We start from the raw sequence: 13692 nt of genomic DNA, 5'->3' as shown, positions 1-13692 counted from the left end.
CTGCGTGTATGTAATTCTGCCGGCCCCTTAACCCCTTCTGCTGCCGCCCGGCTCCCGCTCTGTATACATTACCTCTCCTCGCTGCACGGGGTCCCAGTGTACTGCTCTCCCGCCCGGCCAATCAGTGTGTTGCCCAGCCGCAGCCACTGATTGGCCAGTCAGGAGAGCAGTACGCCGGGACCCCGAGCAGCGAGGAGAGGTAATGTATACAGAGCGGGAGCCGGGCGGCAGCAGAAGGGGTTAAGGGGCCGGCAGAATTACATACATGCAGCGGTCGTTCAGACAGCTGCGAGTATGTAGTGACAGCGAACGGCCAGGACCTGACAGACTCGTAGCGAGATTTACGCTGCGAGTCTGTGAACTGACCCTCAGGCAACAATTTTAAATCTGTAGACTTCAAAAATGAAGAAACCAACCAAAACTTATAAAACTGTTTAAAATCTATTGTAGACACATGTTTGTACTGTATTTACTACATTAAAGATCTTTCCTACAGTGCAATGTGGAGGAACATTCTTCAGATCGTTTGGCACTTTTACATCCCCTGGTTATCCCAATGAGTATGGCCCAATTCTGGATTGCTACTACACAATTACAGCTCCTGCTAATATGATTGTAAGGTTTTACTTTTTCTAAGATTGTCTACTTATGTTCTGTAACTATACACCCTGTAGTAATGTAAAATGATCTATCTATCAATCACCTATCAGCCATCTATTTTTTATATAGTTTTCTGCTATCTATATACTTTTGATGTATCTTTCTGTTTATCTATCTACCTACCTTTTAGGTCTATAAATATGTAACGATGGGTGTTGTGGATCCGCTGTGCCACCACTCGCGATGACGTAAGCCACACCAGGGAGCGGAGTCTAATGCTGCGTTTACACGGAATGATTATCTTTCGAATTTTCACAATAACGATCGCATTTGAGCGATAATCGTTCCGTGTAAACACAGCTAACGATCAAGCAATGAGCGAAAAATCGTTCATTTTGATCTTTCAACATGTTCTCAAATCATCGTTCGCTAAAAATTCACAGATCGTTTTGTGTAAACAGTCTTTCAAAGATTTACACTATGTAAAAGATGGGCTTAAGCGATCTTAAAAATGATCGCATTAACAAATTTAACAAAGTTAAACGATCGATTGGGCGAATTATCGCTTCGCGTAAACATAGCATTAGAGGCCACTGGTCTTCACCAGTGCCCGCCGCAATGCGGGATGGGCTTGCTGTGGCAGGCGAACTCCATGTCGCTACCCCTGGCTTGGCTTGCTAGTGGTGGTGGCGAGGTGCAGCTGGAGACAAGTAGGCAGATAGGCTGGAACTCAGCAGGAGGCTCAGCTGGAACTGAGACAGCAGTCTGATGGCAGAGGAAGCATGTAGTAGGGCAGGGCTGCAATTTATAGGAGAGCTGCAGAGCATCATCCAATTAAAGGCACACTGGCCCTTTAAATTAAAGCAGAGCCGGAACATGCGCTCCCTAGGAGATAGGGGCGCACCCGTCGAGCTGACAGGGAGGAGAAGCCCTGGCAAAGTGCAGGAGATGGGGCGTTAGCAGGACCCACGCGGCCGGAACAAGGGGTGACGGCAGGACCACAGCGAGAGGTATGGTGCCGCAGCTGTGGATGTAACAAAATAATAATAATAATCCTCATATCATTGTCATCCTGTAGGCAGGGGTAGGGGATGGCCTAGGGTGCAAAACGACAGGGGGCGCAGTCCGGATGGGTAAGTAATTAATTTACTTACCCATCCCTCCTGCCCCATGCTCGCCAGGCCGCCCACCCTTCCTGCACTGTAACAAGGGCCGCCATCGGCAGTATTGCCGGGAGTGCTGTAAGGGGCCTAGGCCAGGGGACTCACAGAGAGGGGCTGGTGCTGCTGTGAGTACACGGCAAACCTTAGTGAGAAGAACGGACTTTTACAGACCTGCTCTTCTCACTAAGCTGCAGTCTGGGGTCCTGCTCTTTCATCTGTGCTGTCTGGAGGTCTCACCGCTATCCCCTCACCTCATGGCTTACTGTCTCCTGTACGTAAAGAGGAGGGGAGGGGCGGGAGTGTGGTGCCTGTGAGAAGGAGGAGGACAGAGGAGCTGCAGGTGCTGGGAAGATGTAAGGAGAACCCTCATGAAATGTAAGTGTCTGCTTGGGAGAGTGTGTGAGAGTGAATGAATGTGTGTATGTATGTATGTGTGAGAGTGAATGTGTGTGTGTGTGTGTGAGAGAGAGTGGATGAATGTGTGTGTGTGTATGTATGTATGTGTATCCCAGTGCATGCTGGGAGTTGTAGTGTTGTCGCAGGTTAGCTATCAGCCTATGACAACACTACAAATCCCAGCATGTACTGACAGCCTTTGACAACACTACAAATCCCAGCATGTACTGACAGAACATGCTGGGAGTTGTAGTGTTGTCACAGGTTGTCAGTACATGCTGGGAATTGTAGTGTTGTCACAGGTTGTCAGTACATGCTGGGAGTTGTAGTGTTGTCAAAGGCTGTCAGTGCATGCTGGGAGTTGTGTTGTTGCAGGTTAGCTGTCAACCTGTGACAACACTACAACTCCCAGCATGTACTGACACAACACTCATCTATACCTGTACTACTACAACTCTTATCCACTCTATCTCCACTACTACACCCCTTATCTACACCTGAACTACTACACCCCTCATCCACTATACCTCCACTACTACACCCCTTATCCACTAAACCTCACTACTACACCCCTTATCCACTATACCTCCACTACTACACTCTACCTAGATGGGGGCACAAAGAAGATCTCCTATATTATATGGGGGCACATATTTGGCAAACCTATTTATACCCTATTTATGGGGTGTAGGGATGAGCGAACTTTTGAAAAGTTCGGTTCGACCCGGCAAACTTTCGTGAATTTCGGATCGATCCGAACCAAACCGAAAACGAACCTTGCTCTAAAGACTGAATAATTACAGCTACAATAGTGGGAGTGAGATAGGGTATAGTTTCGTTTAGTTGCAGTTGATATTACAATGAAAAAAGTGGGGGAAAAAAATTCCGAAAATGAGAAAAAATAAAAAATAATAATAGTAGGAATAAAATTAATAAAATATAGTGAATAAAAGTGCCAAAAATAGTGAAAAAAAATATTGGAAAAAAAAGTTTACAAGGAGGATGCGACAGCACTTGATTGCACCCAGGCCAGTATTGTTGAGAAGAGACAAGTTGAGCAGTAGGAGGAGGCAGCAGTTGATTGATTCCAGTCCAGTATTATTGAGGAGAGGCTACTTGAGGAGGAGGCAGAAGTTGATCGATTCCAGGCCAGTATTATGGAGGAGAGGCTACTTGAGGAAGATGAGGCAGCAGTTGATTGATTCCAGGCCACTATTATGGAGGAGAGGCTAATTGAGGAGGAGAATGAGGCAGCAGTTGATTGATTCCAGGCCAGTCTTATCGGGGAGAGGCTACTTGAGGAGGATGAGGCAGCAGTTGATCGATTCCAGGCCAGTATTATCGAGGAGAGGCTACTTGAGAAGGAGGAGGCAGCAGTTGATCGATTACAGGCCAGTATAATTAAAAACAGACTACTAGAAGAGCAGGAGGAGGCAGCAGTTGATTGAGTCCAGGCCAGTCTTATCGAGGAGAGGCTACTTGAGGAGGATGATGCAGCAGTTGATCGGTTACAGGCCAGTATAATTAAAAACAGAATACTAGAAGAGCAGGAGGACGCAGTAGTTGATTGATTCCAGGCCAGTATTATCGAGGAGAGGCTACTTGAGGAGGAGAAGGCAGCAGTTGATCGATTACAGGCCAGTATAATTAAAAACAGACTACTTGAGCAGCAGGAGGAGGCAGCAGTTGATTGATTCGAGGCCAGTATTATTGAGGAGAGGCTACTTGAGGAGAAGGCAGCAGCAGTTTATCGATTCCAGGCCAGTATTATGGAGGAGAGGCTACTTGAGGAAGATGAGGCAGCAGTTGATTGATTCCAGGCCACTATTATGGAGGAGAGGCTAATTGAGGAGGAGGAGGCAGCAGTTGATTGAGTCCAGGCCAGTCTTATCGGGGAGAGGCTACTTGAGGAGGATGAGGCAGCAGTTGATCGATTCCAGGCCAGTATTATCGAGGAGAGGCTACTTGAGGAGGAGGAGGCAGCAGTTGATCGATTACAGGCCAGTATAATTAAAAACAGACTACTAGAAGAGCAGGAGGAGGCAGCAGTTGATTGAGTCCAGGCCAGTCTTATCGAGGAGAGGCTACTTGAGGAGGATGATGCAGCAGTTGATCGATTACAGGCCAGTATAATTAAAAACAGACTACTAGAAGAGCAGGAGGAGGCAGTAGTTGATTGATTCCAGGCCAGTATTATCGAGGAGAGGCTACTTGAGGAGGAGAAGGCAGCAGTTGATCGTTTACAGGCCAGTATAATTAAAAAAAGACTACTTGAGCAGCAGGAGGAGGCAGCGGTTAATTCATTCGAGGCCAGTATTATTGAGGAGAGGCTACTTGAGGAGGAGGCAGCAGCAGTTTATCTATTCCAGGCCAGTATTATGGAGGAGAGGCTAATTGAGGACGAGGAGGCAGCAGTTGATCGATTCCAGCCCAGTATAATTAAAAATAGACTACTAGAAGAGCAGGAGGAGGCAGCAGTTGATTGATTCCAGGCCAGTATAATGGAGGAGAGGCTACTTGAGGAGGAGGCAGCAGCAGTTTATCTATTCCAGGCCAGTATTATGGAGGAGAGGCTAATTGAGGACGAGGAGGCAGCAGTTGATTGATTCCAGGTCAGTATTATCGAGGAGAGGCTACTTGAGGAGGATGAGGCAGCAGTTGATTGATTCGAGGCCAGTATTATTGAGGAGAGGCTACTTGAGGAGGATGAGGCAGCAGTTGATTGATTCAAGGCCAGTATTATCGAAGAGAGGTTAATTGAGGAGGATGAGGCAGCAGTTGATCGATTCCAAGCCAGTATTATCGAGGAGAGGCTACTTGAGGAGGATGAGGCAGCAGTTGATCGATTCCAGGCCAGTATTATTAAGGAGAGGCTACTTGAGGAGGATGAGGCAGCAGTTGATTGATTCCAGGCCAGTATTATCGAGGAGAGGCTAATTGAGGAACATGAGGCAGCAGTTGATCGATTCCAGGCCAGTATTGTCGAGGAGAGGCTACTTGAGGAGGATTAGGCAGCAGATGATTGATTCCAGGCCAGTATTATCGAGGAGAGCCTACTTGAGGAGGAGGAGGCAGCAGTTGATCGATTACAGGCCAGTATAATTAAAAACAGACTACTAGAAGAGCAGGAGGAGGCAGCAGTTGATTGATTCCAGGCTAGTATAATCGAGGAGAGGCTACTTGAGGAGGAGGCAGCAGCAGTTTATCTATTCCAGGCCAGTATTATCGAGTAGAGGCTAATTGAGGAGGATGAGGCAGCAGTTGATCGATTCCATGCAAGTATTATCGAGGAGAGGCTACTTGAGGAGGATGAGGCAGCAGTTGATCGATTACAGGCCAATATAATTAAAAACAGACTACTAGAAGAGCAGGAGGAGGCAGCAGTTAATTGAGTCCAGGCCAGTCTTATCGAGGAGAGGCTACTTGAGGAGGATGAGGCAGCAGTTTATCTATTCCAGCCCAGTATTATCGAGGAGAGGCTAATTGAGGACCATGAGGCAGCAGTTGATTGATTCCAGGCCAGTATTATCGAGGAGAAGCTAATTGAGGAGGATGAGGCAGCAGTTTATCTATTCCATCCCAGTATTATTGAGGAGAGGCTAATTGAGGAGGGTGAGGCAGCAGTTGATCGACTCCAGGCCAATATTATTGAGGAGAGGCTACTTGAGGATGATGAGGCAGCAGTTGATTGATTCCAGGCTAGTATTATCGAGTAGAGGCTAATTGAGGAGGATGAGGCAGCAGTTGATCGATTCCAGGCCAGTATTATCGAGGAGAGGCTACTTGAGGAGAATGAGGCAGCAGTTGATTGATTTCAGGCCAGTATTATCGAGGAGAGGCTAATTGAGGAGGGTGAGGCAGCAGTTGATCGACTCCAGGCCAATATTATTGAGGAGAGGCTACTTGAGGATGATGAGGCAGCAGTTGATTGATTCCAGGCCAGTATTATCGAGTAGAGGCTAATTGAGGAGGATGAGGCAGCAGTTGATCGATTCCAGGCCAGTATTATCGAGGAGAGGCTACTTGAGGAGAATGAGGCAGCAGTTGATTGATTCCAGGCCAGCATTATGGAGGAGAGGCTAATTGAGGAGGGTGAGGCAGCAGTTGATCGACTCCAGGCCAATATTATTGAGGAGAGGCTACTTGAGGAGGATGAGGCAGCAGTTGATTGATTCCAGGCCAGTATTATCGAGTAGAGGCTAATTGAGGAGGATGAGGCAGCAGTTGATCAATTCCAGGCCAGTATTATCGAGGAGAGGCTACTTGAGGAGGATGAGGCAGCAGTTTATCTATTCCAGCCCAGTATTATTGAGGAGAGGCTACTTGAGGAGGAGGAGGCAGCAGTTGATTGATTCCAGGCCAGTATTATCGAGGAGAGGCTAATTCAGGAGGATGAGGCAGCAGTTGATTGATTCCAGGCCAGTATTATCGAGGAGAGGCTACTTGAGGAGGATGAGGCAGCAGTTGATTGATTCCAGGCCAGTATTATCGAGGAGAGGCTACTTGAGGAGGATGAGGCAGCAGTTGATCGATTCCAGGCCAGTATTATTGAGGAGAGGCTACTTGAGGAGGATGAGGCAGCAGTTGATCGATTACAGGCCAGTATAATTAAAAACAGACTACTTGAGCCGCAGGAGGAGGCAGCGGTTGATTGATTCGAGGCCAGTATTATCGAGGAGAGGCTACTTAAGGAGGAGGCAGCAGCAGTTTATCTATTCCAGGCGAGTATTATGGAGGAGAGGCTAATTGAGGACGGAGAGGCAGCAGTTGATCGATTCCAGACCAGTGTAATTAAAAATAGACTACTAGAAGAGCAGGAGGAGGCAGCAGTGATTGATTCCAGGCCAGTATAATCGAGGAGAGGCTACTTGAGGAGGAGGCAGCAGCAATTTATCTATTCCAGGCCAGTATTATGGAGGAGAGGCTAATTGAGGACAAGGAGGCAGCAGTTGATTGATTCCCGGCCAGTATTATCGAGGAGAGGCTACTTGAGGAGGATGAGGCAGCAGTTGATTGATTGCAGGGCATTATTATCGAGGAGAGGCTAATTGAGGAGGATGAGGCAGCAGTTGATCGATTCCAGGCCAGTATTATCGAGGAGAGGCTAATTGAGGACGAGGAGGCCGCAGTTGATTGATTCCAGGCCAGTATTATCGAGGAGAGGCTACTTGAGGAGGATGAGGCAGCAGTTGATTGATTCCAGGCCAGTATTATCGAGGTGAGGCTAATTGAGGAGGATGAGGCAGCAGTTGATTGATTCCAGGCCAGTATTATTGAGAAGCGCCTACTTGAGGAGGAGGAGGAGGAGGAGGCAGCATTTGATTGATTCCATGTCAGTATTATTTAAAACAGACCAGTTGAGGACCAGGAGAAGGCAGCAGTTGATGGCTCTCAGGCTAGTATTGTTACAAACAGACAAGTTGAGAAGGCAGCTTCCACCCAGTATGTTTCCAAATAGAAAATTGACTATGGGGGCATTAGTAGTATTCTTTTGGACCCAGAAGGACCTAGTGCAAACAACTAAGGTTTGAAGCTAAGGATATGCATGTGTGTAAAAATCATTCTTTAAACATGACAACATGTTAATTTAGAGTTCAGCACAGGACAGTCAACGTTAAAAAACACCCCCTCTAAAATTACTCCTAGTCTAGCAGGATACGGATACGGTAAAATAGACAGAGAACCTCACCCTCAGAATCCATGAGGTGAAGAAAGGACATTTAAAAAGGTACAGATTCAAGAAGGCTTTACCCGAGTTCCATTATCCAAAAATACGTGTCCAATTTTCATTAAATTGAAACCTCATTGGCACTTGCTTTACAAATTGACGCAACTACTCTGGTGTCAAACCTGTTGAATCTGAGCCTATGGCTGTTGGCGATACACATATATATAAAAAATGTTTTTCTTAACACCAGTTTGATGTCCTAACCGTGTGTAGCGTCCAATACAATGGATGTATGCTTTTGTGTTTTTTAAGTGCTGTCACCAGCTGACTTAAAAGATAAGTCTGGTCAATTAATAAGTTTCTGGGTCAAGTAAGGGTACAGAAAGTTATTGACTGCCTGGCCTCCCACCCTCGTTTTTGTCACTCCCAAAAAACCTCACCCTATGGGTACCTTCACATGTGGCTGCAGGTCTGCTGAGTAAAATCCACAGGGCCTTTTTATACCGTTCACCAAATGGCATTCAGTACTAGGGTGCCGGCCGGACATACGCAGTTCTGCACTGAACTGGGTATTTGTGCCCAACCCCATAGTACTGAAGGTGGCATAAAATCAGCCAACGATGCGCTGTGGATTTTAGCCAGCAGGGAATCACAAAAAAGCCTCCCATTGTAAAGGCACCCGTAAATAAGGCAAGATAACCTGCCTTTCAGCAACTGTTTGTTGCTGTAACTAACTGTGGTGGTTTTTTATATCACAGTTGAAGGACAGCAGCCTCCGTGATATATACTCCATAGACAGGCTTATTCCATGCGTGACTGCATGAGAGGCGTGAAATAATTTGCACACAGAAGAACCCCATCGGGATTTGCGGTGCAAGATTTCACTACTCTCATGATATCCACAAAATACCTCAAGAACAGTTAGTACCCACTCACAAAACGGTGAGTAGTGTTCCTTGGCACGGGTGCCAGGGATAGAACCCCACGGCTATAGTTCACAAAAGGTGAAATCCACACTTTTTGAAGCATAGTCGTGGGGATTATTTTAGGGTTGCTACTGTTCTTGGGGTATGGGTTGGACGGTGCACTGGTGTAAGGCATTAATCTGGTGTGGAGATGTTAAATGGCCAACACACCATGGGCATCAAATTTGGAAATGGGGATCTGTTATTTCAAATGTATCCAAATTAAGTTGGGAATTTTTAAGGTGGTTTTTTTTAAAAAAATTGGGGTCTAAGGGGGGAACATTACTTAATAAATTAAATTCTGGATTTTTACGTTGGGCACATATTTAGCATATCAAGGTCCATTTCTTGGACACACGGATTGCCATGCAAGACGGGTGACTGATGACTTAGTCATTTACATCAGGCATGAGGGGTGGTATAATCCAATGTAATGCAGGCACAATTCATCTTAACAAAAGTGAGCATCTCCACACTGTGGCAAGAGAGCCTCGTTCTTTGCGGTGTTATGATGTTACCCGCCGCACTAAATACCCTCTCTGACGCCACACTACTGGCTGGGCAGGACAGCAGAGCCAAGGCAAACTCTGCCAGTTCAGGCCAAATCTCAACTTTTTCTGCCCAGTACTGCACGGGGTCGGTGACACTTTGGGGCAGGGTAGAATCAAGGTAGACAGTGACCTGGTGGCTGAGCTAATGCTGGTCCATGCCATGAGTCTGGTGCTGTGTCCTTTCTTCACCAGCTGGCTGCATGAAATCGCTCATGAGGGCTTGCAGGCTGTAGTGACTTCTGATGCCTCCACTAGTGGTGGTGGGAGTGGAGCGCGCTGGTTCCCCCCCAGAGGATGTTGTCTGGGAACCTGGCTGGTCTCGCAGGTAAGTTGAGACCAACTGACTGGTGAGCATATCCCTGTAGTACACCAGTTTAGCCTCCCTCTGTGATGGCGGGAAGAATTCTGCCATTTTGCGGCGGAAGCGAGGGTCCAACAGGGTCGCCAGCCAGTATTGGTCCCTCTGGCGGATGTCCACAATCCGGCTATCATTCCGCAGACACTCCCGCAGACACCTTGCCATCTGCACCAAGGACAATCACCGCTTCTCCTCTCCACTGTCCTCAGTGGAGTTCCAGGGTCTGCTGGGGTCTTCCTCCTCTTCCTCTACCACCTCATCCTCTATCTCCTCCTGTGATGGAGAGGCAGAGAAGCCAGGTGGCGGTGTGCGGAATGGCTGGCCGTAGACATCTTCCTCCTCTTCAACCTCCATCTGCACTTCATCCAGCTCTGGGCTCAAGGTGATGTTCAGCCTTGGAGTTGTGGCCTTAGAATCCTCGCTGATGATGTTGCTCAGCGCACTTTCCAGAACATGGAGGAGTGGGATGATGTCGTTGATCCCATAGTCCTGCCTGCTCACAAAGAGAGTCGCGTCCTCAAAAGGGATCAACAATTGGCAGACTTCCCACATTAACTGCCAGTGTGTTACTTGGAAGTCGCAGTGTGGCGTGAAGCTGCCTGATTGCCCCATGAGGTAGTCTGTTACGGCTGACCTTTGCTCGTACAGGCGGTCGAGCATATGGAGGGCAGAATTCCAGCGGGTTGGCACGTCGCAGATTAGCCAATGTTGGGCCATACCGCGCTGTCTCTGTATTCTGAGCAGGGTGTTCCTTGCAGCATAGTAGTGGCTGAAATGTTTGCACACTCTATGTGACATCCTCAGAAGGTCATGTAGTGCATGAAATGATCGAAGAAACCTGTGCACTATGAGGTTGATGACATGTGCCATACAAGGTGTATGAGTCAGCCCTCCCCGCTGAACTGCAGAGACAATGTTCCTCCCGTTGTCTGCTACGACACTTCCCACCGTTAGTCGACGTGGGGTCAGCCATTCAGCTATCTCCTCCCTGATGGTCCGGAGGAGCTCCTGCCCACTGTGGCTTCGTTGACTCAGGCTCACCAAATAGAGGACAGCCTGAGAGCGCCAGGCCTGACATCAGTGGTAAGACACTGTGTCAGGTTGGACTGCAGTGGTGGTGGAGGCAGAACTTGTGCTACCTGCTGCTGGCCCCCTAAAGCACCGTGGAGGTGAGAGTGGCAAGAATGGGCCAACTTCCTGATGGTCTCCTGGGAGGATGTTGACCCAATGGGCAGTAACTGCCATGTACTGGCCTTGCCCATAATTAGAGGACCAAACATCAGCACTCAGGTGCACGGTCTTGGACACCGAGAGTCCCAATGAGTCGCCAACCTTTCTCTTTACATAACTGTGCAGTGATGGGACAGCTTTGTCAGAGAAGTAGTGGCGGCTGGGGACTCTCCATCTGGGGTGCGCACACACCATGAAATCCCTGAAAGGCTGGGAGTCCACAAGATTAAATGGCAGGGACTGAAGCACCAGCAGCTTAACCAGGTGTCCGGCCAGTTTCTGTGCCATGGGATGGCTGCTGGAGTACACCTGATGTTTGTCCATGGACTCAGTCAGGGATTGCTGCCTCATTAAGGGTGTAGATGGCAGTGACACTCTGCTGCTGCTGGCAACTGAGGCTGACGAGCCCTGAGTTCCAGTGAGAGGATGCTGCATGATGGGATCTGCAGTGTATGGTGCATCCTGACAGGAGGTGGTATTGGGGTCACGGTTTTTCCAGGCCTGTTGGTGTTGCCTTTCCATGTGCTTCCTCATGGATGTTGTCCCAAGATTATCACCCCTGCCACGACTGACCCTCTCATTGCACAGCAGGCACAGAGCGATGTGCTTATCTGTCCCCAGGTGAAAGAACTGCCAGATGACAGAGAACCGTGGTTTGCTGCCAGCCACGGGGGGTCTTGCGGCCTGTTGGCTGCCACTGCTGCCTGAGGGTCCCCTCTCAGGACCAAGGCTTGGAGGTAAGGGACTCTGCCTGGTAGGTTGTCTTCTACCCCTCCCTCTTGTGCCTTGCTTCCTTTCACCAGTGGGATGTTGCTGCTTCGGTAGCACCTCACTTTCCTCCCCTGATGACGCTGAGGATAATGGTGCTTGGGGGCGCCACGTCCGATCGGCGACATCATCATCACCACCACTGATACTGTCCTCCAGTGGCTGGGACAGGATCTCAGGTGTGGCACTGGATGCCCCTCCCTGGCTTAAAGCCAACACCTCCTCTGCAGTCTCTGCACGTTCCACCTGCTGCCTTTGGGGGACTACTAGTACCTCCTCCTCCTCATCACTAAAAAGTGGTAGAGAATCCAAAGGCAGATCAAAATTTGCCAACAGTTCCCTGGCAGAAGGTGCCCTAGAGGTGAGTGGCATAGTAATAACAGGGGACGGGGCAGAGGACTCTCGCTGACCGTCCCATGTAAGGGTGGTGTCGGATGATCCAGCCGACCTCGTTTGGGAGCTTTGGGCGGTGGAAGTGGAGGATTGGGTAAGCCAATCTAGAACCGCTGGCTGTGTGGTTCTTACAGAACCACTGGGTGTCTGGGGTAGCTGCACCCTGCTGCCACGCCTGTTGCCCCGGCTGCCGCCGGGCCTGGTGCTGCCACTTCTCCTACCCTTACCACCTGCCGTTGCAGTCCTTGCCTGGGAAGTGCTGGAAGTAGGACGCTTGGATGTAGTTCTTTGGTTGGTGTAAATTTTGAAAAAGAAATAATCTATTGGGCAGAAGGCACAAATTTTCAGTGACTATTGCTTTCTGGGTTGGAGGCACCCAGCAAAGAAGAAATGTACAGGTTACCCCAAAAAAACAATAATTTTTTTTTAATTTTTTTTTTACTTTTTTGGTTGCGGGTGGCTAAACGGGTTTGACGGCAACCAGCAGAGCACAAACGGACAGCTTTTGTGGGGCGCTGACTTAGGGTGACCTAGAACAGCTTATCACAAACAAACAACCTTTTTTTTATATTTTTTGAAGTTTTTTTTTTTAACTTTTTTGGTTGCGGGTGGCTAGACGGGTTTGACGGCAACCAGCAGAGCACAAACGCTGACTTCTCCTCAAATAGAACAGCTGATCACAAACAAACAAACAAACCAATTTTTTAAGGAGGGGAAGTTTTTTTTTTTTAACTTTTTTGGTTGCGGGCGGCTAGCCAGGGTTGACGGCAACCAGCAGAGCACAAACGGACAGCTTTGGTGGGGCGCTGTCTTTGCCTCAAATAGAACAGCTGATCACAAACAAACAAACAAACTTTTTTTTTTTTTTAAGTTTTTTTTTTAACTTTTTTTGTTGCGAGCAGCTAGCCGGGGTTGACGGCAACCAGCAGAGCACAAACGGACAGCTTTTGTGAGGCGCTGACTTAGCGTCACCTAGAACAGCTGATCACAAACAAACCAATGGTTGGGGGTTTTTTTTAGTTTTTTTAAAAACTTTTTTGGTTGCTGGCAGCTAACCGGGGTTGACGGCAACCAGCAGAGCACAAACGAACAGCTTTTGTGAGGCGCTGAATTAGCGTCACCTAGAACAGCTGATCACAAACAAACCAATTTTTTTTTTTTAAGTTTTTTTTTTTACTTTTTTGGTTGCGGGCAGCTAGCTGGGGTTGACGGCAAACAGCAGATCACAACCAGACAGCTTTTGTGGGGCGCTGACTTAGCGTCACCTACAACAGCTGATCACAAACAAACAAACGTCTAGCGTCTCCTCTCTGTCACGGAACAGTAGCTGGTTCATTGCTACGTGTCCTGATTGACTCTTCTCACTTTTCTCTCCCTATTTCTTTTTTTTATCTCACTATCTCTCCCTAGATATCACAATTTTTGAGTTAGATGGCTATTTCTCCCTCTCTACCTAACTCTTGATTTCTCAGCCTCTTTCACTATGTATGAGCTTATCAAGCTTTCCCTGGATCTTATTTTTTTTTTTTTTTTATCTTCCTCTCTCCTGCTTCTCTCACAAACAATATATACTCCTTCTCTATCTCTCCCTGTACTTATC

This window comes from Dendropsophus ebraccatus, chromosome 13, assembly GCF_027789765.1.
Source record: "Dendropsophus ebraccatus isolate aDenEbr1 chromosome 13, aDenEbr1.pat, whole genome shotgun sequence".
In the NCBI taxonomy this organism is placed as follows: Eukaryota; Metazoa; Chordata; class Amphibia; order Anura; family Hylidae; genus Dendropsophus; species Dendropsophus ebraccatus.
This window is presented reverse-complemented; position numbering follows the sequence as displayed.